Source organism: Alligator mississippiensis, chromosome 11 (genome assembly GCF_030867095.1).
Source record: "Alligator mississippiensis isolate rAllMis1 chromosome 11, rAllMis1, whole genome shotgun sequence".
Taxonomy (NCBI): Eukaryota; Metazoa; Chordata; order Crocodylia; family Alligatoridae; genus Alligator; species Alligator mississippiensis.
This window is the reverse complement of record NC_081834.1, coordinates 51,657,365-51,684,699: the sequence shown is the minus strand read 5'-3', so window position 1 is coordinate 51,684,699 and position 27,335 is coordinate 51,657,365. Positions and strand designations below refer to the sequence as shown.

General features: G+C 46.1%; 1 long non-coding RNA gene across 4 annotated transcripts; it reads left to right on the top strand.

Annotated features, from left to right (window-relative positions):
- Nucleotides 1–1,045: 1,045 nt before the first annotated feature.
- LOC132243833 (uncharacterized) lies at nucleotides 1,046–26,275 on the top strand. Of its 4 annotated transcripts, XR_009455406.1 has the most exons (5): nucleotides 1,046–1,127; nucleotides 20,856–20,910; nucleotides 22,136–22,265; nucleotides 24,702–24,806; nucleotides 25,330–26,270. It is a non-coding gene; the product is annotated as an uncharacterized LOC132243833 (long non-coding RNA). The 4 variants fall into 4 exon arrangements; XR_009455405.1 differs by having other exon boundaries at nucleotides 22,136–24,806; nucleotides 25,330–26,275; XR_009455407.1 differs by lacking the exon at nucleotides 1,046–1,127 and adding an exon at nucleotides 2,736–2,841 and having other exon boundaries at nucleotides 22,136–24,806; nucleotides 25,330–26,275.
- The last annotated feature ends 1,060 nt before the right edge of the window (nucleotides 26,276–27,335 follow it).

The following is a 27,335-nucleotide window of genomic DNA, read 5'->3' as shown; positions in this document are numbered from 1 at the left end:
ACCTACTGCAGAAGTAACTAATGAGCAGTGGTTCATATGCCCATAGTAGCTTTCAGGAAGTGAAAGTTAAACCCATCAGCTGTTCCACAGTAAGTGCCTGACCTTTGCTAATTTGCTTTAATTTTGTCATTTGTCTAGTCTCCTAAAATAAGCGGCCTGATTTCCAGTAATGCACAACTTCTTTTTGAAGTTCTGTGTATTCCACACCTTTTCTTAATCAGGCCACTTATTTAAATTGTCAACTTCAGTCAGCCAGTTTTGAAAATCTTAGCCCATAGCATTTTAAAGTGATAAGCTGGCAAAGATAAGCAATTTGGCAACAAAGGGGTCAGAGCTATGATTAATCACCTGAGAAACAAATGTTTAGAAAAAGAAGTCCATTATGTTCTAAATTAAAAGGAAATTAAACTGGCAGTTGTACAATAAAATGTATGCATTCTAGATGAGTACCTTTTTTTTTTAACTTTTGCCTGTATCTTTTCTGTTAAGTGAACATCCATAATGAAACAGTCTAAGATGCCCCATTGTTTCTTGTAACACTACACTGTCTCTTTGCACTGGTGTGAATTTGCAGTTTCACCCCCTTATTAACAAGAAAGAACAATAGGAAATATATGTACATCAGGATTAGTATATATGTGTTGGCAAACAACTAAAATGAGCCTAGCTTGATTTCTAAAGTTAAACTATTAATTACTGTACATTGATGATTTCCTTTGTAGTAAATTGTGCACATTTCAGTTAGCAGTAAAGCCTGTGCCAACCCTGCAGCCCCAGAAACTGGCACAAAAAGCAAGGGGGACTTCCCACTTTTATACATAAAATCATAGGGGTTAGGGTCACAAGCCAACAGGCCAAAGGGAGGGAACACATAAAAGGGATGGTAGGGACAGACATTACACATAAACCGGTTTAAGTGATCAGAAACTGGTTGTGACAGAACGCCCCTTTGGGTGTCTGTCACTTTAGGGGCTGGAGCAGGGAGCTGCCAGGTGGCTGATGAGGGTGGCCATTTTTGGTGAGTAGCCATTTTGAAGAGCTCTGTTATAAGAGCAGAGCATTTTGTGTTTGGCTGCTTGGGGAGTAACATCGCTCAGCATTGCTCCTGCTCCAGGAATATCTTGGAGGTAAGGGTGTGGCTATGGGGAAGGAGGAAGCCTCACTGGTCCTGGGCATGACCTAAAACTGCACCCTGTCAGGATAGGGAGGCCGGGTGGGCCTACCTGTGGCACAGCAGGACCACCCAAATACCAGGGCCGAGAACCTACCTAGTGTAAGGAGTGTTGGGGCACCTAAACCCCTTCCCGCACCTTTGAGTGGGTTACAGAGAGAGTTGGGGGGGGGGGGGTAGGTAAGCTTAGGAGAAGCACCTGAGTCTTATAGGGTGTTGGACCCTGGAGGTGGGCCAGGCACGCTCAAAGAGGAGCACCTGAGCCCAAGAGGGTATAAGATACTAGGGCCTGAGAGTGGCAGGGCAGAGTTGTGGGGCCAGTTAAGCTTAGGGGGGAGTGGCTGAGTCCCAAGGGGATGGAAGATCCCAGGCTCCAGTGTAAGGGGCAGAGTTGTGGCCTGAGAGAGGGGTGCAGTAGTCTGGTGAGGGGCCAGGGGTGAAGTAGACCCATAGTTGAGCAATTGCTCAGTCCCGTTTGTGTGAGGGTCATGGGAGAGGCCCAAAAGACTATGCCAGGGCTGACCAAGGGGTGGGGAGTAAAACCCGAGGATCTCTGCAAGTAGGGCAGAGTGAATGTGGCCTGGATATGCAATATGCAAGAGACCTGGTGAGAGCTGGTGATGCATGAGTAGTATATGAGACCCCAGTGAGAGCGGGGTGATGCATGTGTGCCCTGAGAAGACAGTGTGGGAGAGACACAACTGTGTGTCCAGTTGGACCTGGGTTTGAACCAGAGATGGAACACACTGTGAGACATCAGCAAGGCATGGGACATGTGTAGGGGTGGAAGGAGTGTTTACTTATCACCCGCAATCATTTGGGCTCATGAAGGGCAGCCTCCTGCCTATTTAACAATCATTTATAAATAAGGTGTGGCAGGAGAACAAGATGGGCTGTTTGCCCAGAGACAAGGGCGGGGCCATACTAGTACTGGGCCTGAAAGGTGCTCTTGCCACACTGGTTTAAACCTGTAGCAGAACATATTCAGTGCACATAAATCAGTTTCAAAATGGTCAACACTGGTTTGAGATAAACGTGGTTGAATGTGGTATCAGACTCAACTGATTTGGCTCAAACCGGTTTATGCAATGTCTGTCCCAGATGCCTTCCTGGTTTAAGGTAAATCAGACTCCCCCAGTATCCTGACATGCCCTCTGGGCTGGATGGGGCTCTCTTCTGCAGCCGCAGGGCTGACCCCACCCCTCCGCTCTCTAGCTGGAGCAGAGACCGGCCCTACTGGAGACACTGGCTGGCATGGCCACAATAACATAAAGTGGGCAGGGAAGGGGTTAATTCTTCCCTCCTTCCCCTTTTCCCCCACTGCAGCAGGGTCAACCTGTCTGCTCGGGAGCAGAGGGGGGTAGGGCTGAAGCGGTAGCCTCTGGAGCTGGCAGACCCTGGCTGCAGGGGAGGGACAGAGGGAGGAATTAACCCTTTTCCCTTCCCCCTTCACCTTAACAGGGCCACGCTGGATTGGCTGTCCTGCTGGGTGGGGAGTGGGCTCTGTTCCATACTGGGGGGAACTCTTTCCCCCCATCTCCTCCCAGGGTGGGAAGGGGGACTCTGTGAGATACTGGATGGGGATTGTTCCTCCTCCTCCCTTTCCCCCGCTGCTTCTGTGGGACTGCAATGGGGGGTGCTCCTTGCGATGCTGCCTGACCCCAGAGCAGGTACAGGAGGGCAGGGGAAGGCTCTGTGCCATACTGGGGGGAACTCTTCCCCCTCCTCCTCCTCCCCCCAGAGGGGCAGCAGGAATGCGGAGCTCAGCTGGGCAGGGTGTGGGTGTAAGGGAGGGTGAGGGGTGTAGGGATTCCCACACACTCCCCCCCCCCACCTGGTGTGCAGCCCCCACTGCCTGGCAGAAGCAGCAGATGGGGAGGTCAGGGTGCTTGTTCCTGGGGGAGGCATGGCTCCAGCTAGCACCGCGCAGGGGCAGGGAGTGGAGCCTGCCTTACCCCCGTGGCTCTGCTCCCTGAGCTTGCAACTTGCAGAAGGGAAGCCCTGTGCTGGACTCTGCGGGAAGCAGGGGTGGGGCTCCACCTATTCCTGGCAGTGCTGGAACTTGCACGGCAGGGAGAGGCACCATTTCGTAGTCAAACTCAGCCAGCTTTTCTAACAATCTAGCTAGTTGTCCTTCATGTTATAGGAAATTGTGTAGAAAACTGGTGTGTTCTTAATGTGAAGCATCTCGCCAGGGGAAATTGTCAAAATGTTTTGTAAAGGTCACCACAGCGAGTAATTCCTTTCTTGTAGTTGCATATTAACACTCAGCTTTGCTTTAGGTTTGACTTGCATAGGCTGGTATCTTTTCCTGGCCGCCTTCAACTTGTGACAAAACAGCGCCAATGCCAATGTCACTTGCATTAGTGTCCAACAAGAAGGGTAACTGAGGATTGGGATACGCTAAGATAAGGGATGACATCAACTGCTGCTTTATCTCTGTCGAGGTATTCCCTGGTCTAGATGAATTTCACCTTACCAGAGAGCTTATGTAAGAGGCTTGCAATGGTAGCAAAACCTGCTCCAAATTTTCTATAATAGGAGGCTAAGCGCAAGAAGCTGCATAGTTCTGTTACACTTTGAGGTACTGGGCAGGCCTTAACTGCCTACACTTTCTCTGGATCTGGGCCTATCCCCTCTGTGGAGATCACGTGTCCCTAAAAAGTTCATTTCCCTGCAGAAAAGCTGACATTTCAGAGGTTTAATTTTTAAGTTGGTTCCCTTCAGCCTCTTAAACACTATTTTCAGTTTCTGCAAGTGCTCCTGAAAGGTTTGGCCTATCACATTGATATCATCCAACTACACCTGACAGGATGTCCCTTGCAAATCCATGAACATGATATCCATCAGTCTCTGAAATGTATGAGGAGCATTACATAAACCAAAAGACATAACATTCAACTCAAAAAGTTCCATCTTAGTGCAGGAAGCTGTCTTAGCATTAGACTCTGGATGCACTTCCACCTGCCAGTACCCATTTGCCAGACCAAGGATGGAGAACCATTGAACTTTGGCCAGGAGGTGTAGCATGGGCAACTAGTGCCACCTTAGCCGGATGGGCACGTGCTCCCCCTGCGACCAGTCTTGCCGACTGAGGGGGAGGGGTCCCCCCGTGAATGATCTAGCAGACTTCGGGGGTCCCCCGCGGGCAATCCTGAAGGGGGGGATCCCCGGGTGATCCCATGACAGCGGATCACTGCAGCTGATCACTGTGATCACTACAGCCACTTACAGGAGTGGCTGCGGCTACTTCTGGAGGCAAGCACCAGCCAATCACCACTCCCAGAAGTGGCTGCTGTGATCACAGTGACCGGCTGGCACTTGCAGGGGAGGCACCAGTGCTCCTGCCTGCCCCCCCTGCCCATTGCCTAAGCAGTGAGTGCAGCCAGTCAGTGGGTGCACTGGTGCTCTCAGGGGGTGCACATTCCCCCTACGCATTGCTGCTAAGGTCTAGCATGTCATCAATTAGAGGTAAAAGGCAGGCATCCTTAGCTGTAACATCATTCAGTCTATGATAATCCACAGAAATGTGCACACCTCTCCCTTTCTTCTGTGACAGCACCACAGGGGCAGCCCACGGGCTGACAAAAGGCCTGATGATGCTTCTTTCCTCCGTCTCTTGTAGCTATTGATTAAATTCCTGCTGGAATGTACAGGTACTCTTTGAGGCACCTGTATGACAGATTTGGCATTGCCAGTATTAACCCAGTGCTTTGTTAAGCCTGTATGTCCCAGGTTGTGGTCTCCAAGGCTGAGTACATTTGCATATTCCAACAGGACTTCTTGCACTGCACTCACTTGCTCAGGTGTCAGGCAATGATGACTTAATTTGAACTCATGTTTCCTGCATTCCATTGCTAAGGTTTTGGCTCTTGTCTGACCTCAGTACTCTTACAGCAAACAACCTTTCTGATCCAAGGTCCTCATGCAGGACAGTCCCTCCTCTCTGAAACATCCCGGTTATGTGTGACCTGTGGTTCTGTTGATGTGTTAGCAACACACACTGGAATTTCTCCTCTGTGACTCTTACCCATTCCAGTTCCCACTAGCGGTTCCAGTTCATCAGTGAACTTAGCTTCAAATAATCCCTCCTCCTCTTCATGGCACCATCTCTAAAGTTTGCTGGCGATCATCTCACTTCTAGGAGGTATTGCTAGATTTTTCTCCACTGCCATTTCACATGCCTTCACATGGTCATCTGTGGTATACAAGGGGAAACACCTTCCCAGAAGGGAACATGAACAATCTGCAAAATTCATAGTAACCTGATAATTTTTTAGGAAGTCATTGTTTAACAAGGCATCTTTATTGGCATCCTTTGTTACGAGAATTTTACATAGAAGTTGTAGGCCTTGGAAGTTGTAGGCCTTGTACGCCACTCCCCCAGAATTGGTGATGCTTCTCCATTAGCTCCCTTGACCACTAGCCTACAGAGTTGAAAGCTTCTTTCTGCCTCTGTTGTAGGCTTCTTTCTGCCTCTATCTATGTACAATGGATACTTGGGCATCTGAATCTAGGAGGAACTCAGCTGTCTATGCACTCGCATGGGATATGGAAAAGTGTCAGAACTGGGCCACATCCCAGATGACTTTTCTAGCCACAAGGCCTTGGCATATCTGTTCTCACTTTGTTTCATGTTGTGAAAAACTGCAAGTATCCTCAGGCTTATCCTAAGGTTTCTCAAGGTGCAAAGGTGTTTCGGAGATTGTTATTACTTGGAGTCAGTAAGACTGCTCCTTTGCATGTTTGGTTCAGAGTCATCCTCATCATCCTCTATGAATTGGAACTACAAACAACTCTCTTGGACATCTGTCTCATATTTTGTGAAAATTGAGCCTACTAAACAGTTTACTGAGGTTTGTTGTTCTTTTAAGACAAGCTGGGCACAGTATTGTGTCTCAAGCCAGTACTGACTGATTTGGTTGTCAAAATGGGTTAAATGTTTCTGGCTACCCTGTGTATATTAATATCCCCTTTTGGCTAGAGAGGTTAACTGAGATGTTGGGCCTTGAAAGATTGTTTCCATTGGCATGAAAAGTCAGTTATGCAAATTAGATATGCTGTTTAATTACAAAATATGTTTCCCTGAATGCAGTAGTAACACACAGCAGCTGGTTCTTTCATTGGTCAGAAATCCCCAAGTAAGTCACTCCAAGTCCTATGAACACCCTTTAATCTGCTGGAGTAAGGGCTGACTTGCTATGTAGCCTATTGGTCACTCTCATTGTTTTGTAACTGTTCTTAATACATAGAGGCTTGAAAGCCTTGAAATGCTTGGCCATGTCCATTATCTTTAAAAATGTCAGGGATTGTCTTTGGATCCAACACTCCCCCGCTAACAGCCTTAGCAGCTTTAACCATTACAATGTTTTCCAAGTTGCTGCTTCTAAAGCAATGTTCCCTCTGATGTTTGGTGGGTGTGGGTGTATGATATAATAACGTACCATAATAGTAATAATCTAATATTGCAATCATCTTGTTTAGAGGGAATGTCTTTCTGAAAATTAGCTTATAGTAAAATTATTCAGGAAGGGCCTGATCCAATGATTTAAAGACTCCCACGGATTGGACTTTGTGTGGCCCCTAAATGCAGCAATACAGGTCTGATTAGAAGGGGGCATAGATCTTTCTCAGCAGTGACATTTACTGAATTGTTTTCAGGCATTTCCCATTCTAAGCAACAGGGAATCTTTTTCAGACTAAATATTGCTTATACTTGTGAGAGCAGTTTAGCAGCATATAATGCCACACGCTGCTAGAAAGAACTGTGTCACTGTTTCTTACGTTAGTACTTTTATAACAGTGTCAAGATCAAACAATAAGAGCAGCAGAAGGGCCCTATGCTGTGACATGCACAGATTTTGCTCGGCTTAGTGCTAGCTTGGAGTTTGGAGCAGTCGCACCTTAAATTTAGAAACCCTCTCTGACTGTCCCCCATCTGCACAGCTGTGACTTGCCACTAGAGGCCTGGTGAGCAGGGGGTCCCTTCCAGCCCTACTTCTCTATGCTTTCAAGGCCAAGGCTGGTAGGGCAAGTGCCTAGCTCCCTTGGGCTGGCAGGGGGAGGCTGAGCCTATGCTTGCTGCAGGGTGGGTGGGAGCTGATGGAGGTGAAAAGCAAAGCAACTCCCATGAAACCAAATTAGCAACTGACCCCTGGTACCATTTTCATAGGGTTAAGACTTGGCACTGGTTGCACTGAGGGGGACCAGTGCTGCCATGCCTGGTAGGACAGCTGAGCTGCCCCCGGCTCCCTGGGGGATGGCTGTCCCCACTGTCTGGATCTGGAACTGGTCTGTAGTTTGCTGGCATGCAGCTATGCCTGCTCCCTTGAGGAGGGAGCATTGCAGAGGCAGCAGGGCTCACCAAGGCATGCCAGCTCCCCCTGAAGTCAGCTTCACCCTGCAGCTGGGAGCAGAATCTGCCTGCGGCTGGCTCCTGTATCCACACAGGTAGCAGCAGAGCCTTGTACCTGCAACTCAGATCCACTCGCAACCATCCCAACCCAGAGCAGTGGCTTCTATGGCAGCCGGCTGTACTCCACCCTGCAGCAGCTGCTTCCAGCTGCACTGTATGTGGATTGGGTGCCTGGGTAGAGTACTGATGGAGCTACAGGGCTAGAGCTCTTTGCCTACCAGGAGAGTTAAGGAGTGAGCTGAAACTTGGCTTCTCTTCGCAGGGGATGGTGTAAGTAGCCAGAGCTGTCGGGCAGCTGCTTCTAGCCAGCCCTGAAAGGCATATCTGTGGGGAGTGGCCACACCTTACTGGAACAGGAGCTGGGTTGTGTGGATCAGAGGTAATCCTGCCTGGAGTGGCGTAACGTTGAGCCTCATAACAAGTGCTTTAAGCCACTTTAAGGTGTTAATGTGCGGACGGTCCAAGGACTGACCTCCAAAAGCCACCTAAAATTACCATGTAACAAGGCCCAAAGTCATTTAATAACTTGAAAAGTTATTGAAAGCAAAAAAACCCTGAAAACTACATATACTGGCTCCATCCAAGCATCCTGATATGGTGTATGTTGCAAGCAATCCTTTTTTTTTTTTAATCCCTTAATTTCTATGATTAAGTGTGTTGGGGTGGGGGGGGGGGAAGGCAGTGCAAAAATAAATACAAGAATAAAACGTAGGTGAGTATTGGGTACACTAGCCTAGGATAAGATCTTTAATCAGGATGATCTCTTCTTATTACCTAGTCCGTCTCCCATTGGTGTAAATGAACTGGCTAATCACCCATTTATAATTTTCCATTACTCTTTTTGTTGTCCTACTGCTACTGCTAGAAGTAGAGTGGGGGCAAGCACAGATGGAACATTCCAAGTAGCTCCTTTTATCAGCTAGAATATTGGAATAGATCAAGAAGTTTTTCTTTCATAAAGTCATAGAAAATTAGGGTTGGAAGGGACCTCAGGAAGTCACATCTAGTTCAATCCCCTGCTCAAGGCAAGGCCATCGCCAGCTATATCATCCCAGCCAAGGCTTTGCCTAGCTGGGTCTTAAAAACCTCCAAGGAAGGGGATTCTGCAACCTCTCTGGATAACCTGTTTCAGTGTTTTACCACCCTCCTAATATTGAGAGAGTTTTTCCTAATATCTAACCTAAACAAGGCCATTGCTTCTCGTTCTGTCATCTGCCACCCGAGAACAGTCTAGGTCTTTTCTTTTTCAAACCCCTCTTCAGGTAGCTGAGAGCTGCTATGAAATCCTGTCTCAGTCTTCTCTTCTCCAGACTAAATACACCCCATTCCCTGAGCCTCTCCTCAGAAGTCATGTGCCCCAGTCCCCTAACCATTTTTGTTGCCCTCCACTTCAATTTGTTCACATAGTTTCTGTAGTGGGAGGCCCAAAACTGGACACAGTACTCCAGATGTGGCCTCATCAGTGCAGAATAGAGGGAAATAATCATTTCCCTTGACCTGCTGGCAATATTCCAATGCAGCCCAGTATGCTGTTAGTCTTCTTGGCAACAAGGGCATGCTGTTGGCTTATATTCAGCTCCTTGTCCACTGTAGCCCCCAGGTCCTTTTCTGCAGAGCTGCTGCCCAGTCAGTCAGCCCTCAGCCTGTACTGGTACATGGGACTCTTCTATTCTAAGCGCATGACTTTGTATTTGTCCTTATCAAACCTGGTGAGATTTCTTTCGGTCCAATTCTCCGATTTGTTTAGGTCTCTCTGAATCCTAGCTGTACTCTCCAGCATATATATTACTCCCCACAGCTTAGTGTCATCTTCAAACTTGCTGAGGGTGTACTCTATGCCATCTTCCAGGTCATCAATGAAGATATTGAACAAAATCAGCCCCAGGGTACCAGAAATGATCCTGGCTCATGTTTGATCCCAATTAAAGGTGTAGTAACAGTTTCCCTAAAAGCAAATACAGTCCAATCCAAAATATCCTAACGTTATAAATCCAAACAAATCATTAATACAAGTCTGCAAAGTTCCAACGTGAAATCTAAGCTATTTTGTTGCACAACTGCTGGTGACAGAGGAAGACCCATGTAAGTGCCATGTGTCCTAACAGTTGTCGGTTTGAACTCCTTTTTCATTATAAAGTCTCAAGTAGAGAGTAAGTTATTTGTGAATAGGATGAGCTTAGACTTTCGAGGCTGAATACCCAGTATATTTTTAGGATCTTTGCTAGGCTGAATACTGAAGTTCCTGGAGTTTGTTTTTTTTTTCTCTGTAAGTTTTTTCTTCCTTCTACAAACAGTAAAGTATTTGATTGGCATTCCCCCTTCTCCCCTCCCCCCCCCCCCGCACCCATATTCTTTTAATATAAGAATTTGCTTTTCATTACATTGACCTTTACTTCTGGTTGCCCTAAACCTAGTTTAAGTCTGACTGACTTCAGAGCCTGAATCTGAGTTTGCAACTGTATACATTCTTCCTAATTCCTGCAGCAGAAACTTTCATCTTTGCGTTTCTTCTCCTTCACAAAGGCTACGTACAGACATTGGGGGAGAGTATGGGGAGGTTAGATTGAGTTAAAAATGGCTTCAGATCTGAGGTAAGTCAGGATGTAGGGGGCTAGCAGAGGCAGGCTCCAGGGGTGGCATCAGGAGGGCTAGCAGGGTCCATTGCAGGAATCAGCGGGGGCAAGCAGGGTCCGCAGGAAGGATCAGGGGGGCTAGCAGGGCCCACAGGGGAGTTCTGGGGGCAGATGGAGTCTGTGAGGGGATTAGAGGGATCTGGGGGCAGGTGGTATCTGTAGGGGAATTGTGGGGGCAAGCAGGCAGGGATCAGGGGGGCAAGTAGGGTCCATGGGGGGCTTGGTGAGGTCAGGTAGGGTTTGGCAGGATCAGGGACTTATGGGGATGGGGGACTCCTCCCTGGTCCCCAAGACCAGGGGCTGTTTTTAGCCCCCCATCCTGACTTATTTCCTTAGCTCCCAGCACTGGTGAATGCTGGTAAAACTAGCACCGGGGGTGGGGCACTTGTCCGAGCAGGGTGAGGTATCTGGCTGTCTGTCTGGGGGTGGAGCGAGGGGTCTGGAGTTCAAAACTAGTCCAGTGCTTGGCGGCAGAGGGTGATAAGAAAAGCGTAGCCTCAGAACTGGGGCCAGTGGCTGGGCTTTCCCAGCCCCAGGGCTGTGCTAGGAACTGTACAGAAGTTCAGTTATATTAGTCTCACCTGACTTGATCTAAGCCAGGCTACTTTGGAGGTATAGTTAACTGAGACCAGGTCGGCCATTTTTAGACACATCTATCTGACCTGTACTTCTGTAAAGTTCACATTTAGATCCACCTAACTAGGGATCTAAGTGTAGGGACCGTACCTGGGTGAACTAAGTTAGATCAGGTGGCCATTTTTAACAGAATCTAACCTCCCCGAATGTCTGTGTGTACCCAAAGTTATTGGTTAGGTTTTCCAGGTTCTGTTGTAGACCACTTGTTACTTATTGTCAGACAGGAGGCAGTTTTATGTTATGAACAAGTTCTATCTTACCACTGAAATATAATTTAAGATAAGAGGTGGCTGAATTATTTGTCATTCCAAATGAAAAGTTGATTAAAGGATGGCAAAGCTGACAATTGAATTTTGTTTCAGTTTTTTTCCTTTTAAAAATTAAAATCATGAAGCTCTTAAAGGGATTCTCCTTTTCCCCTTTTTCTCATGAGAAAACGAAGGAAGAGTGAAATCTCCAAAATTCATAGAAAAATTATTTAACTGTTTTAAAAACACATTATTTAAAAAAAAAATTCTCAAACAGTTCTTGCTTAAAATTAGCTTAAAGTATAACATTGTGGCAGGAGTGTTTCTGCCCTCTTATTGATATTTTTAAGCATTGCTTCTCCTTCAGTATTTTTCTATTCTTCTCAGGTAGTGTTGCACTAGAGGACAAAGTGCCTTTCTCTGTGGCTCTCCTGTTTTCCACTGCCCTTTTTTGACCCCTGGCACTTCTTTCCTGAGGCAGTAGGATGAATTTTACTGGCTTTCAAGCTTCAGGCACCACACTGCCATAAGTCTCTGATGACACTGGGTATCACAGAAGCTGCTGGGAGCTTGTGAGTTCTTTTGAGAGGCATGATTATGCAGTCGGTGTCTTGCTTTGTATCCTTGTACTGTATGGTTTAATGCTACTAGGGGGAGGAACCGAATGGCAGATGAGTTAATCTTGCTCTTAGGCCATTAGAACAGCAAGAATCTGAATGGCAACATGTATTGCCTGGGGCCATCCTCCCACTTGGCATCTCTGGCCTGATGTTGCCTCTGCCAATCCCTTTTGGGTTGTCTGCATGTGGCCCCAGTACAGAGGAAAAGAAGCAGCATCAGAGTTTGTCTGCCACTGCTGCTAGAGGCTTTTAATGAAAAGCATTTACTGTGGCAGTGCCACTTAATATTGCAGTCATCCCGATGAAGGGGAAATGTGTGGGAGGCTTACCTGAGATGATGGAGATAACTGGGTGATGTGAAACTTATAAATGAGTGACACTGAGTGATTAAAATTGGTATTGAGGCTGCTTTTTCTGCCTTCACAAGGAGGGTCAATGTTCCCTGATATTCATCTGAATAAATAGCATGAAGGCATAAGTAGTGTGTTCTCTTCCCAACCAACTTACTTAATGTATTTCTTCCCTCAAAAATAGTTTTGAATTTCAAGAATGTTCAAATATGTATAGTTTCAACTTAAAAATACAGCCACTAAATAATACAACTGCATAAAGAAAAATGAGATCAAGTCCATAGTGTCATGATATTGTCTTTTAAAACACCTTCCTTCTCCAAAAGTAGCATTATGAGCTCTCTAGTACTCAAATGTTTAAAGTCTGTTGAAGTAATTCCAGTGCTTTTCTTATGTTGTCACAATTTATTAACAGTGTTAACTAAATTAATAATAATAATAATAATAATAATAATATTGCAGTGATGGCAGCAGTCCATTGATATAAATATGACAGTTTTCCAGTAAATAGGCAAGCCATTAATGTCTTTTTTATCATCTGCAGAGATCTGCATGTTTGACTGTAGACATGACAAATAGTTCCAGGAGGAAGGAGTAGATGATGGTGATGTCGGGTCACAGCTCTTTGCTTTGTCTCTCTTGTCTGTCTGCTTCCATAGCAAGGCAAGTTTTCTTGAAAAGGTTGATGCCTTGTACATCATGGAACCAATGGGGACAATTCAGTGCTTGAATCTCCCAGATGTTGAAGTTAAAATTTAATTTCCTCATATTGGACTTCAAGGTGTTCTTGAAGCTTTTCCCCTACCTCTAGAATGGTTACCATTGGTGAGTTGAGAGTATAGGACCTGTTTTGGAAGCTGGTTGTCAGGCATCCTTATGATGTGTCCTGTGCAGCAGAACTGGTGTTATATAGACATAGCATCATGATGGTGATGTTTACTTGAGCCAGAATGCTGGTATTTGCTCTTCTGTCCTTCCATTTGATATGGAGGATTTTCTGAAGACGTTGTTTATGGTAACTTTTCTCAAGCTTTCAAGTGTTTCTAATGTCATCCAAGTTTCACACCCACCTGTACTACAGGGTATAGTAAATGAGAAGTTCTTTTTGATTCCTTAATACCATGATCATCGCAGGCATGGAGACATCCAAAGGCAGACAGATTTTATGCAGTGTTGAATAGTGTCATATATGTGAAAGATTTACCTTTTGAGCATTTCCCAAGTAAGGGAAATGCTCAACGTTCTCCAAAGATTACCCTCTAATTTTTAATGTGGAGATGCAGCTGGTTGGTTTGGGGTGGGTTGGTAAAAGATCCTGGGTTTTGTGAAACTGACAGCAAATCCAAAGGTTTCATATGCTTCACAGAAGCAATCAAGAGTGACCTTCAATTCAAGTGAAAACTCTTCTATTAAGTAGGCACACATGACACACTTGTCAGCAGATTGCAGATCAGTAATGGAGGTGTTGGTTGTCTTGGGTTTGGAATATGACTGGTTGATTTTTAAAGGGTTCCCATCCATGTGATACTGGATGCTGACTCCAGATGGAAGTTTGTCAGCAATGAGATATAGAATAATTTCAGTAGAGATGGAAAAGAGTATTGGTGTAATCACATCCTTGTTTGACTCCACTTCTAATAGTGCAGGGGTCCATTTCTGAGCCATTGCTTAGGCTGGTTGCTTTTATGTCATTGTGAAGGAGTCTGATAATGGAAACAAATTTAGGTAGACATCCAAATCTCATCAAGATGTTCCATAAAATGTCTCTGAGTGTGAATCCACAGCCTTAGGTCAATGAAGGCCATGTAAAGATCTTTGTTGCTTGCAATTCTTCTCCTGCAGGCGTCTAGCAACAAAAAAGCATGTTCATAATGTCTCTGAGTGGATTGAAACCACACCAGGACTCAGGTAGAATCTGCTCAGTGAGACAAGTGAGAACGTTGATGAGAATCTTCTCAGCTATGGACAGGGGTACGATACCATCTTAATTGCTGCATCTATCTCCTTTCTTGAATATGATAATGATTCTGGCATCTCTCAAGTTACTGGGAATCTGTTCATGTTTCCAGATTTTCAGGATGGCATGTAGTTAGAGAGAGAGAAAATTTTTCTCCCACCTTGCTTCTAAATTTCAGCTGGTATTCCATGAGGACCATGTATGTTGTTCGTCATCTGTTCATCAATGGCTTTCAAAGACTTTTGAGCAATTGGTGGATCTGCAAGGTATTACTTAGCAGGGTGGTGTTGAATGGCTTGGATGGTATTGTCTTCTGCATTAAAGTTGTGTTTCAGGAGCTCTTGAAAGTGCTCCTTCCATCCTGCATTCCAACCTTGCACATTTCCTTGCACTTCAGAGGGACAGCTCCTTGTGTGCTTGGTCCAGAGACAGCTTTGGTGGCACTGAGGAAACTACACATTGTGGTGGTTGGCAGCCTTTTGAATGTGTTTTGCTTTGTCCTCCTGCCACTTCTTTCACTCAAATTTTCCTCCAGGTCTTGGCTTTAATGTGGCAACAAGTGTCTCGCTTTTGTTTGGAGCTGATGTCATTCTACCAAGCTTTGAAGCCTCTCCTTTTTCTGTCATATCTACAATGAGAGCTTGAATTTCCCTATCATTCTTATTGAACCAGGCCTGATGTTTCTTTGTGAAGAAGTCTAGAGATTCTTTGTGTGCCTCATGGATGCCTTTCTCTCAGTGATCAATCTTGTCCAGGTCATCAGGGAGATCAGAGTGTCTCACCGTAGCACTGCTGGACATGCTTGCTTTTCACTCAGTATTGAATCTCTTCCTTGGTTTCTCCTTTGATTTACTGTAGCAGGTCCAGTGTAGGGGAGCCTGAACTGCCCCACATCCTGATAGCACTTTCCTACACCCATCCCGGACCTGGAAGGGGTCACTGAAGGCTGAGGATCCAGGTCCAGGGATGCAGTGAACCTCCCAGCAAGGGAGCTAAACCTGGTGTGGTGAATGAGGAAGAGCTGGCTATGAGAACCAGGAGGGGGGGAAATAAAAGATATTGAAAGCAGCCTTGGGGGCAGCTACACCGGCAGGGAGCAAGGCCGCCTGGAGCCTGAGGTTACCAGAGGCCAAGCAGCCACCAGGGGCGGAGAGGAGGGAGAGAGCAAGCCTCCTCATTTGTTTGTTTTGTTTGCAGAAGCCCTGCAGGCTCTCTTCAAAGCCTCTGAAAGATAATAGTTGACCAGAAGGTGAAACCTGGGAAAAGCTGCATGAAGTCTGCAAAGAGCTAAGTAGCAGTTGATTTGTTTAACTTCATTTGCTTCTTTCACATTTCTTACAAGCCCTAGGTGGCCTCCTGGTGTTATCTACTAGCTCTGCCCTAAACAGTGGGTCCTTAGCCAAAGCCAGCAGCCAAAGTAAAAGTGGCCAGCTCTGCTGACACGACCACATGCCTGTCTGTGATCTGCCCAAAAGCTACCCATAACAGCAGGGATGTAGGTTGTAGCCGTGTTGGTCTAAGGACATAGGCAGACAAGGTTCCTTGGGTGAATCTGATATCTTTTATTAGACCAACCCAAATAGAGCACACACTAACTGCTGAAACTTCCTTAGCCTGATGAAGGGTTTTTGAACCCAAAAGCTTGCTTAATAACTATTCTCCAACTATTTGGGTTGGTCTAATAAAAGATATCAGATTCACTCAAGGAACCTTGTCTACCCATAACAGCATACGTTTACATCATTTTGGGGCAATACAAATGGACACAATGGAACATACCAAATGATGATCCATCCAGCAATCATCTGTGCTAGTCATGGCTCTGGTGATTATGGATATTGCAACTGTTCTAGGCATGCACAATGATGTAATCAAGTGCCAGTGTTTTGAGTGGGGGTGCATCCATGATGTCTTCCTTCTTTCCTTTTGGTGGAAAAGGAGTTCATGATGGTGAGGTTATATTCTGCATGCTTGCTCAGGAGAATTCTATTTGAATTGACTTTCCCCACCCCTTCCTTTCCAAGTGTTCCTTTCCACAGCTTAGAGTCCCTGCCCACTCTGGCTAGGGACAGGCATTCAAAAAGTCTGAGCCTGAATTGATTCAATCTTTGCAGGTTAGTCTAACCTGGGTAGGCTGAACCAGTTTGTAACTGGACAGACATTCTGTCTGAAATTTAGGCACATGCCTGTAGTGGCTCAGGCTAGAAGCCAGGGGATGCTAGAGAGCCTTCTCTTCCCTTACACAGAGCTGAACTGAGCGGGGCATGGCCAGGCCCAGGCCCAGGCAGGATGCTCTGATTAGGGAGGTCTGCCTGCAGCATCCCAGGCTTTTACCTGCTGGCTGCTCAAGGGGCAGCAGTGTTGCCAGCCCCCAGCCCCCTGCTAGCACTCTGAGGCAGGGTGTGTGTGCAGTGTATGCATCTGTTGATGAAATGGAGCTTTTCAATCTCCCTCTCCCCTGCTTCTTTATACTGTCTGCAGCAAACTAACAGGTGAGCAAGCTAGCAGGGAGCTGATAAGTGTTTATCACCCCATCAGCAAAACAATACCCTCTCTCCATTAATTCAAACTCTTCTTAAACAGCTTACTGACTGACCTGTTGATTAGCTCCCAAAAGTCCTAAGGGGTCACTGTTCTGTCTGCCTGCCCCACTAAAATTGAAGATGCACAGAGACATCTCTCAGCATTAGCTAGCATACTACATGCCTATGGTCCATGGGGCTAGGGTCTGTGCTGTGGGAGATAGGAGGGAGGGAGTGGATCCCTGCTTGTCCAGCAAGCAGTGAGGTGGGGTAGGACAGGGGGAAGCCTAGCAGACCCTGCTGTACCTGCAGTCTCTACCAGAGCTCCAGCCAGGGAGCAGAGGGGAGGGGCCAGCCCTGCTGTGGAGCAGAGAGTCCCCCCCAACCCAGAAAACATGCCAGGATGCTGTGGGAGTCTGGTTTATGTTAAAACAGCAAGGGGTCTGGGACAGACATTGCCTAAACTGGTTTGAGCTAAATCAGTTAAGTCTCATACTACATTGAACCAGGTTTCTCTCAAACTGGTTTCAGCCATTTTCAAACTGGTTTATGTGCACTGAACATCTGTTCTGTTACAGGTTTAAACTAGTTTCTGATCACTTAAACAGGTTTATGTGTAGTGTCTGTCCCTAGCCCCTAGCACTGAAATTGCCAAGAATTGTCTTATTTTCTTTGAAGACAGATGACAGGACTTGATTGAGTTTAGAATAACATTTTTCTTTTGTTTCATCGTCTGCATCTAGGGCTAGGGTATATGCACTGATGACTGTTGCATGTTGTCTGCTGGTCAGTTGTAGACAAAGGATCATGAGGTATTGGAGTAACAATTTTGGTCCTGATAACAAAACCAGTGCCATGAATGTGCCTTTGGGGGGAGGGGAGGGCATGAATGTGTCGGGGGGGGGTGTTGGCTTTTCCTTTCCCCCCCAAAAAAGTATAATTACTACCATGCTCTGTGAGCTGCTCTTGTTCTTCATGTCTGGCCTAAAGCAGTGCCCATATCAAACTGTGCAAGTTCTCTGTCCACAAGAGCTACCCTTAGTTCCAGTCACATAAAGCTAATTTCTTTATATAAAAGACCTTTGAAAACTGGCTATCACTAGAAGAATTTACCTTGGGAGAAGAAATTTATCCCAAGAGAAACTATGTCATCATTTGAAATGAAGTTGGTCCAATGAGTTTGCAATCTAATTGGAATGTAAGGCTCTTCAACTGGCAAGGAGTTTCATGTGGAGCTGTACATTCAGCTTAGGCAGAACCTGGGCTGAAATTTGTTGCTATGTTCTGTGATACAAATGTTTTTCATTTGTTCTCCTGTACTGGAAAGAAATATGATTTTAAGTTTAAGTACACTTTCCTTTTTTTCCCCCTTCCAGTTTTTTTCCTATACAAATTTACAAATGTTCTACGCAGAAAAACATAACATAGTAAACTTTATTGCCTTTTGGGATTCTAATAACTTAAGTGGATGTCTTCTGTTGCTAAACGTGGTAAATTTTAGTACTGAAAAAACAACTTTTTCACAGTGGGCATGTTTATACTGAAGAGCAGGAGGGGCTGGCAAGGGAACCCCTTGGACTCCTTCAGACATCCGCTCACATCTCAAACACACACACAGAGGGTCATTAAGCCTCTATACCTTACCAACTTCCCATTTAGATTCAGACACCCTAAGGTTAATTCCCTCCGGAAACTGGCGTACTGCATGGCCCCGACCAGAGGTGCAAACTACCAATGAAAATTTCAGACATCTGTAAAGTCAACAAGAAGTAGATATATATTGACAAGTAACCACAACAAAACACTAAAACAACAAGCACAACAACCTACAGTACTATAAACAATATACAGTTATGGAGCCCAATACCAGTCTGTCACCCTAGGTGGCAGACTATCACCCTAGAGTGCTGATGGGCAGGGAAGGCCTGCTGTGCAGTATCTCACACCCCTGAGGATATCTATGCTGTTCCCTCGCTCTAGGTGGGTATTAAGCACCTCAACAAAGGGTAGGTGATACTTACCCTGACTGATGCAATGCAAAGAAGCAGCTGAGTGGCCAGCAAGTGCCTAGGTGATTTGGACCCTCTGTCATTGCTCCTGAGCACTGTCACAACATACCCTGTTCTCAATCGCTCGACAACCTCACCGAGAAACTCTGGGTTCCAGACAACCACAAACAATCAAGCAGTAGATCAGTTCCATATTAATGACACTTGCACACTCAGTCATATAATCTTTATAAGCCAAGCTCTTGCTTTGCAGAATCAAGTTCCCAAATGAAAGAACCCCTCTTATCCCAGAGAAAGAAGCCCCATCCACACTGACCCTGGACAGGTTTTTATAAGGACTAAATCACCCTACCTGTCCATCAAATGGAGATCCAATTATCCCTCTCCTACTTCCATCAAAGTCAATCATTATAAGGACTATACAATTCAAACTATGGCAACAACTCATTACCATAATGGTCCTAAATGTCCTATTCCCTCAGTTCCCAAAACAAACAACTTGTTTTCAAACACTCTCTGTGCAAGCTCAGCCTTTAAAAGTAGGTCATAACATCATTAAGGTTAGAAGTTTAGGTGTTCCAGAGAGTTCCACCCTCTAATCATCCTATGCATGTGTAGTCACATCAGGACTCCACTGTCTACAACACAAACCTGTGTTTTTATGTGTACCTAAACTTAATGTGCATTAAGGAAATTTAGGCGCAAGTCTACACGTGCATGTGCTAAGGCGCATTAACACGGGTATGCAGACTAGGGGCTAAAGTTAGTCCCAAGTCAATGAATACACACAGTATTAATGCACATTATAATGCGCTTTACGCAGGTATCACACATATGTTCAAATAGCCTAAAAGTTCCACTTTTGAAGCACATTAAGGGCACGCCTGTATAGACATGCACCCTTAATGCACCTTAAAATGGGCTAATGTGGATTAAATGTATATGTGTAGACATGCCTAGTGTGTATATAATTTTAGCTTTATATTTCAAGTTTTGCCAGTTGCTTGAACTCATTGTCTTTATTATAGCATTTTAATAAAAAGTCTTAAAGACCACATCCAGATGTTCAGGGGCATGTGCTTGCAGTGACAAAAATAGTAGTGGCACAACTTTATGCTGCTACGTTTTGCTGCTGTGCGCTTCCCTGCACGTGTACTATGAGGGACAAATTATCGCACTCTGGGCAAACTGCCCTTGCCTGGCTCCTCTCAGCTCTTGGCATGCCGGAGGAGCTGGGGCACAACTGCAGGGGTGGAGACACTCTGGCCAGCAGTCAGAGAATTTCCCTGGAGGAACGAGCCCCCTTGACTTCTGACGTACACTCCTGCACATGCATTTTGCTGCTTTTTTTCCTGGCCCTATGAGTGACTGGTGCCTCCTGAATCTTGGGGAGTACCCGCAGAAGCTGCTGACGGTGGCAGCCCTGTTGGGGGGCACAAGCCCTGCTGACAGCATCAGTGTCAGCTGTCAGGGGGGGCACGTGTACCCCTGTGCACCTCCTATCAGTTGCCTATGCCTGGCACTTTTTTTTTTGCTACCAGGATTTCCCAGTAAAATATTTTGGCCCCATGCTGCAAATTTGCAGCACAGGAGACATTTTAATATTCCCCATGTGCAGTTTGTGGCACCACAAAGAGGTTTGCAGCACTAGAAACCTCACGTGCCTGCATGTCTTGATGTGGCCAAAAAGCACCCTTTCAATTTGCTGGCCAGATTAGACAGGTACAGTTAATGGCTCAAAAATTCAATTTTCAATGGGACTTCAATATATTTTTAAATAAATGTTTGTTTTTACAAGCAGTTAAAAGCAAAATGGCTTTTAAATAACGTGACAAATTCTACCAGCCACTGTATTATCAGGCCAAACCATTTGGCATTAAATTCTCTTTATGCAATTTTTGTGGTGGCTGTTTGGCACAATGCAGAAACAAAACATTTTGGAGATCTGGTTGTTAGTTAAATATCCTCTTCTCTATTGTATCTAATTGCTGCAGTGCTTAACTTGCATTGTAATATTTTTTCCCTATGTGGTATGAACCATTAGGTAGCCTTTAAAAATGCTAAACTAAGTTATCTGGAAAGATGCCAATAAGGAAATAATTAAGGACTTGCTGGCATTTTTCTGTTTTAAAGGTCATGGAATAAGTCAAGACCTGGAAAAATACGGTATTTTAATTGAATGTATTTACAGTATTCAGATTCTGGTGTAATTGAGAGAGTGTTTCCCTAGAATTTATCTAAGATTTCTTTGCCCTTTTCCCCCCAGTAAAATGGCAGTTTATTTTTTTTTTCAGATGAAGGATCCAGTGAAGCCCATAGTGGCGGAACCGTAACAGCACATCACAATAGGTAACACCATTTAACTAGCATCAGCAAAATACTTTTCACAGACAGCCTATGACTTTGCGAATGGGGCAGCAGACAAGGGGTTATGTGAACTTACGTATGTTGGAGCACAAACATGTCACAGCCAATTTTAATCCTTAAGCCTTCTTTTGTTTTGCAGGTTCTTGTTTGCTGCAGGTATCTAAATTTAGCCATATTTTTGTCAGCTAGAACTTACGTTACAGAAAAGAATGCTAGCAAATCTCAGCAGTGTCACACTTTATTAGTCATGCAAGCACTTAAAAGCAAGGTTAGAAACACAAAATTCCACAGATTTGTGGTGGCAGTTGTTTAAAAATGCCACACTGAGCCTTTTGGGATTTACCTCCTGAAACTGGACCAAGTTAAAGCATTAAATTTCTTGAACAATGCAGCTTTTTAAATTAGGAAGGAGTATTTAAATCCTAAAGAAAAGCTCCACTGGACATGTACACTCCTCTTTGCAACATTGAATCCATTACATTTTCTACCAGGTTCAAAGGCAGAAAATTTGTATTTGCTGACACTTCACTTTCTGATTTGGTTTAACTGCTACAGACTGGTTGCGTCACACAGATAAGCTAAACTGAGCCATGGCATCAAGTTTTAAGCACTCTCTCTTTGCCCTTATTTTTGATGTTGCTGTGTAGTCTGGCTATCTGTCAGTGTTGCATTGTTCCTTTCATAGGGGTTAGAGACCAGAAGACATGCTAGGCTGCTAGGCAGCAGAGTTCCAGATACAGGGGCTTTATAAAGGAGCTTAGAAGCACGTTGCAGCTGTGTTGGGTCTATGTTGAAGCTCAGTTGTTGAAGTAAAGATGATTTAAAAAATAAAAAGATTGCTAATGTCTGTTGTTCTGAGTTGCCCACTATAGTTAGTGCAAAGGAGAAAAGCCAGTCAAATTAGTTTTGTTGCTGTGGTGTTGTTTTTTCTTGATCCAGGATTATAAAACTGCAGACTCCCCAAATGCCTCTACCTGTAACAATTGCCAAAGTTGTACTTACACTCACTTCAGAATCGAGTGGAATAAAATGGTTCGGCTTGATGTGTGGTATTTTTCTTAGCCCTATTTAAATGTTTATAACTTTTTCATGTGTCAAATACTCTTCTTATGTACTTTGGAAAATCCGCTCTACACCATCTGGAAACTTGTGTCATGGGCAGAATGATTTCCCAGCTCAATTTCTAAAGTTTGCATTTCCTTTATAGGTCCCCACTCCCCATGTATTTGGAAGAACTTTGGAGCTTAATTACTAAATAGCTAGCTTGTGACTGGGCATTGTCACTCTCCAGGTCAGTGTGCAGCAAGAGATCCATATTCCCTCCACTGTGGTGAAAGGTAAGAACAACTTGAGGTAAGAGGAAATGAAGTTTAGAGGAGAACCAGAGGATATGTGACAGCAAGAGACAACAGCCTGGAAGTTGTTGCAGATGCCAGCTTGATGGAGACTAGCCACAGCAACGAGGTTGCGGCCAGCAAGCAACCAAATAGCGTAGAAAGGGAAGCAACACTGCAGTATATTAGTCTTCTGAAGTTCAGTGCTTCCAAGCTCTAGGTTGAGAACTTTGGGGGCTTTTTTCTTTGCTTGTTGTTTTTGCCTAACAATTTAAAAAAAATGTTGAGGCCAGGACATTTGGGCCTTTAATTTTTGGTAACCTTAGTAAAGAAACATCCTACATGTGAAAGCATTTCCTGGGAAACTAATAAAGTCTTGAATCTAAGGGGTCCAGTGTTTTATACCATCCTACAGTGCATGCTGCCGAGATATGGGAGGCTGGTGTGCCATAGCATACATGTTGTCAGTCAGCTGTGAGGTTGCTGCAATAATGAAAGATGAAGGAAATAGACTGAATTCTGCATCTCTTACTCATGTGAGTAATTTATGGTAAAGCCAGTGGGAATATTTGCATGAGTGCAAGAACACTGCAAGATCAGATGACAGGGCTCTTTGGTTACTGAGGAGGTGCAAAATGAAGCTTCAATTATAGAATCTTCTCATTTTCTCAGTAACAGCTTTCAAAAGTAGATGGAGAGGGCAGGAAGGGATTAAATAACTGCCTGTGCCTCCATATAGTGAATGGTTCTTACATAACTATCACTGGAGAACTTGAAAATGAGTAGAGCAGTAGTTATGCATCTGCTGTAACTTTTACTTTTCAAATAATAAGAAGAATTTTTTTAAGCTGGGCATTATTTTCATCATATCATATAGTTGCCAAAGCTATGAAGAAGCAAGTTTAAAGAAAATTTTAAATTGGAAGAGATCTAAAATGTTTCAGGCCTCAAGATTTAATACCTTATGCCAATTGCAATATTTGCTTTTGCCTCTTGTCTTTGTGAGATGTCCTTAGACTTAAGAATGTGATTTTTTGATTTTTCTTATGTTCTAGACAGTTTTATCCAACCTTTCTTGGCTCTGGCCTTAAACTTTATTCATTTATTGATCTCAGGCTTACTTGGGTTTCCCACATACAGCGGGGTTGGGTGGGGGGGGAGGGTTGCAAATATTTAACTGTTTCACTCCTTCCTGTGAGTTAGCATGCTAACCTGTGGCTTGCTGTGCAGGGCAAGCTCACCAGTGGGTTCATGGTCACTGACGATGGGGCCAATATGGGCAAGGTGGTCTGTGATGCCAACTTTGATAACATCCGCTGTGTGGCACACAAGTTGCACATTGTTGTCAGGGATGCCTTGGAGGGGGACAGGGCTGCCGGTGATGGCGCCAGCCAGCACCACCAGCAAGCTCATTTCCAAATGCAGGAAGGTGGCAGCTACCTCCACTGGAGCATCAAGGGGGGCAAGAAGCTGTGGGACAAACAAACAGAGCTGAACATCCTGCAACACAAAATCATGGAGGATGTGGAGATTAGGCAGAACTCCACATTCCTGATGCTGGAGAGGCTGGTGGAGCAACAGAAGGCCATCCATGAGATCGCCCTGCTCTGGGAGATTGGGGCTGGTCACCCCCTGAACAAAGTTATGTGGGATACCATCTCCCAGATCTCAGTGGTCCTCAAGCCCTTCCTTTAGGCCCCCAAGAGCCTCGGTGCTGCTGCTGCCCTCCTTAGCCAGGTGATCCCCACAGTGAGGGAACTTCAGAGACGAATGGCGAGCTTGCAGTGGATCAATGATCCTGGCTGGGGCCAGCCACTGTCACCAGATGTGCAGGCACTGGTGAGGCGGCTGAAGGAGGGCATCAGGAAATTGCTTGATATCCCTTGCAGTCCAGTGCAGTCCACGTGCTGGCTGCCATGTGTGACCAAAGGGTGAAGGGCCCTGGATCTGGCAGCCAAACACTGTATCAGCGGATGGAGGTGCTGGTAAAGGAAGTCAGGGAGGCAGAATGACAGAGGCGGGGGGACGTGGAACAGGGGGATACACTGTCTCATGCTAGCACATCATCCACAAGCCAATCTTGAGCTCCACCACAGGTGCATGCCTTCTGTGGTGGGGTCCAGAGCCACCAGACCCCAGCATGAGGCAGGTAGTGCTCACCCCTTGGTGGCTGCCTATGTTGCCGAGGATGTGGAGCCACTGGTGTGTGACCCCTTGGCCTACTGACCAGTGTGCCGAGTGAGAGGGTGTTGAGCATCCCTGGGGATGTAGTGACACCCCACCGCACCTGCTTGGACGGTGGTTTGGTGAAGCAGCTGGTGTTCCTGAAGGTGAACCTCCCGCTGCTGGGGTTCCCCAAGCTCCAGGTGTAGATGGACTGAGTGCCACCCTCCTCACTCTGTCCACGCCTATTTCCTTTTTTCCTCTTTCAAAAACCAGGTAATGCCCCGCTGTCAGCTTGAGGGGGCACTAACTGCATCACCAGCCAACAGGGGAAGAACATGTCCCTGGAGAGCTCTTACTCCTGCCAGGATGAACTTGGAGGTATGGCATGGTGGGATGGGGAAGGAGGAGGCACCAGGTCCTGGGCATGACCACTAAAACTGCACCCTGCCACTGTAGGGAGGGTTGGTGGCACTGCTGGCAGTGTGGCAGCCGTGTAAATGCCAGGACCAACGATCCCCTGGCTAAAGGTGGGTAGGAGGTACCATAACCTCCAGCTAATGTATGCACACAGTCCTCACTGTGGCCTCAGCGCGGCACACTGCCATGTTGTGCAGGGGCACCAGTGCCAGGAAGAGCACACCTGAACACACACACAGTGTCACTCACCAGTGTCACGAGTTTTGCCTGTCAACAGCCAGAGGTGCAGGGCCCCAGAGCCCAGAGTGCCCCTGCACCTATCTCGTTGGAACGTGGCAGGCTTCGTTGCCTCACCAGGGCTAGCAAGCCTGCAGTTTTAACCCCGCTGTGGCTTCACACATACACATGACAGGAGTTTTGCTCTCAAGATTTTGGGGTGCAGTTTATCCTAACCCCCTGCACCTATCTCCTTGAATGTTGGCAGGTGTCATGTGCTCAGAACGGGCTACCATTGCAGTATGTTTCATCAAAATCAAGTCAGAAATGACAAAGTTATAGCCTGTTTTGAACTTCCCCATTATAGCCTATGGGCGGAACGTCGAAACAGGCACGAAATGGGAAACTCTTGACGAAGCAACACAGAACAGCTGCTGTGACTCGAAACAAAAGTCGGGGCACACTCTGCAACTTCACTGGAACATAGATGTGTCTGTATGCCCTGGTCCTAACTTCTCATGTTCACTAGGTTGGCCACCTGAGTGTAGCATTGAGCAGCGGACTTTGGTCCTATAACATCTGCAGAGTGATTGTGACTGTGAGTGTGAGTGTGTGTGTGTTAGAGCTCTTTTGAATCTTATAATCAATAAACATGTCATCTTGACATATCTCCCTCATAAGGTCTCGCTCATCACTCGAGGCAGCTGGTCATTTGTGCAACACAGAGGCAGCCACATGTGATGCCAGCCTCATCACTCCTTTGTGCCTTATCTGCATTAGTCCAATGGGCAGCTAGGCTTGGATGAAATTTCCTTATTTAGCTGCCTACAGCGGAGTTCAAAATCATCTGGCCCCTTTGCAGCCATTGTGCAGGTTGCATGCAGAGCACAGTGCTATGACATCTGGCCCACGGGGGTGGACTTTGATGGCAGCAGCATAAATAGTTGTGGCTGTCACAGTGGTGGCAACTAGTTCTGCCACCAGGTTCCTCACTGTCCTCTTCCTGGGCCAGACGGCATGGCTCCTCAGTCTAGAACCACCTGGTAGGTGCTATATTTGAGAGCCTTGGCCTGCAGTATTAATTTGTGATTTGAATATTTGAGGTAATGACTTGGTGTCAGCTGTGACTTTGACTTGGTGATACCATTGCTCTGTTGTTAAAAAGGTTGGCGAAATGATGGAGCTAATTTATTGTAAAACACTAAAGTGAGTATTTGCTTGCTTGTCCCTTGTAATAAAAGGCACAGCTGGAATAAAAAATATCTGGAAAAGCACCCCTCCTGCCTGGGAAGATGAGACTGCAGTGATGTCCTTGCCTAGCTCCAGCAGAGGGTTGGGCCGCAGGAGGCAAGAGAACGGGGAAGGTCCCAGGTAAAACAGGGCTGCTGCGGGGTTGGAGGAGAGGAATGGCCCCTGCTTCCCCCAGGCCTGACCTGTCCCCCGACCCTCTTATTTGCATTCATCTCATGTAGAGACTTGACTGTGTGTTTGACTCATCTTGTGCAGAACTTGTCCTGCTGGAGGACTGGGACAGTGTGAGCTGGAGAGAAGCACAGCAGAAGTTGAGCTGTGGGGGCTGGTCCTGAGGGATTCACCTTAGGGAGACGTCACTGGGAAGTAGAAATGAAAGTGGGGGTGATGCAAATACTTCTGGGAAGATTCCTAAAGGCTCTATGAACAGTCCTGGCTTATACTGCATCTCTTGACCTGAGAGAGGGCTCTGGGCTGTGGGTGAGGAAGAGTACATGCTGAGTTCATTGGTTTCCAACCAGCCTTGCACAGCAGGGAGAATCCCACCCCTAGGAAATCCCTCCCGGCATTAGGTGCCTGGACCAGGCAACAGAGACCTGTGCCACCCACTCTTCTCCCCACTTTCCTTCCCTTTGCCTGGGACAGGGCTGCTAAAACTCCTGCTGCCTGCGGGGACGGACCTCGGCCTTGCAACAGCACTTCCTGGAGCAGAGCTGAGCCGTGCAGGAAGTCAACTCCTGCTCCCTTTCCCTCCCAAGGAGCAGAGGTGGAGGGCGGGTGGTTTTTGCACAAGAAAGTGGAGGAGAAGGAAGTAGGACACAAAAGGACTCCGCTCTGTGGCCCGTACGGGGATCGAACCCGCGACCTTGGCGTTATTAGCACCACGCTCTAACCAACTGAGCTAACCGGCCACCGTACGACAGCTCCTGGGACGAGCAGTCATTCAGACCCGCCCCTCTCTCACTGCCGGCTCCGCCCAGCACCTGCCGCAGGACACGGGCAGCAGAGGAGCAGGCCATGAGC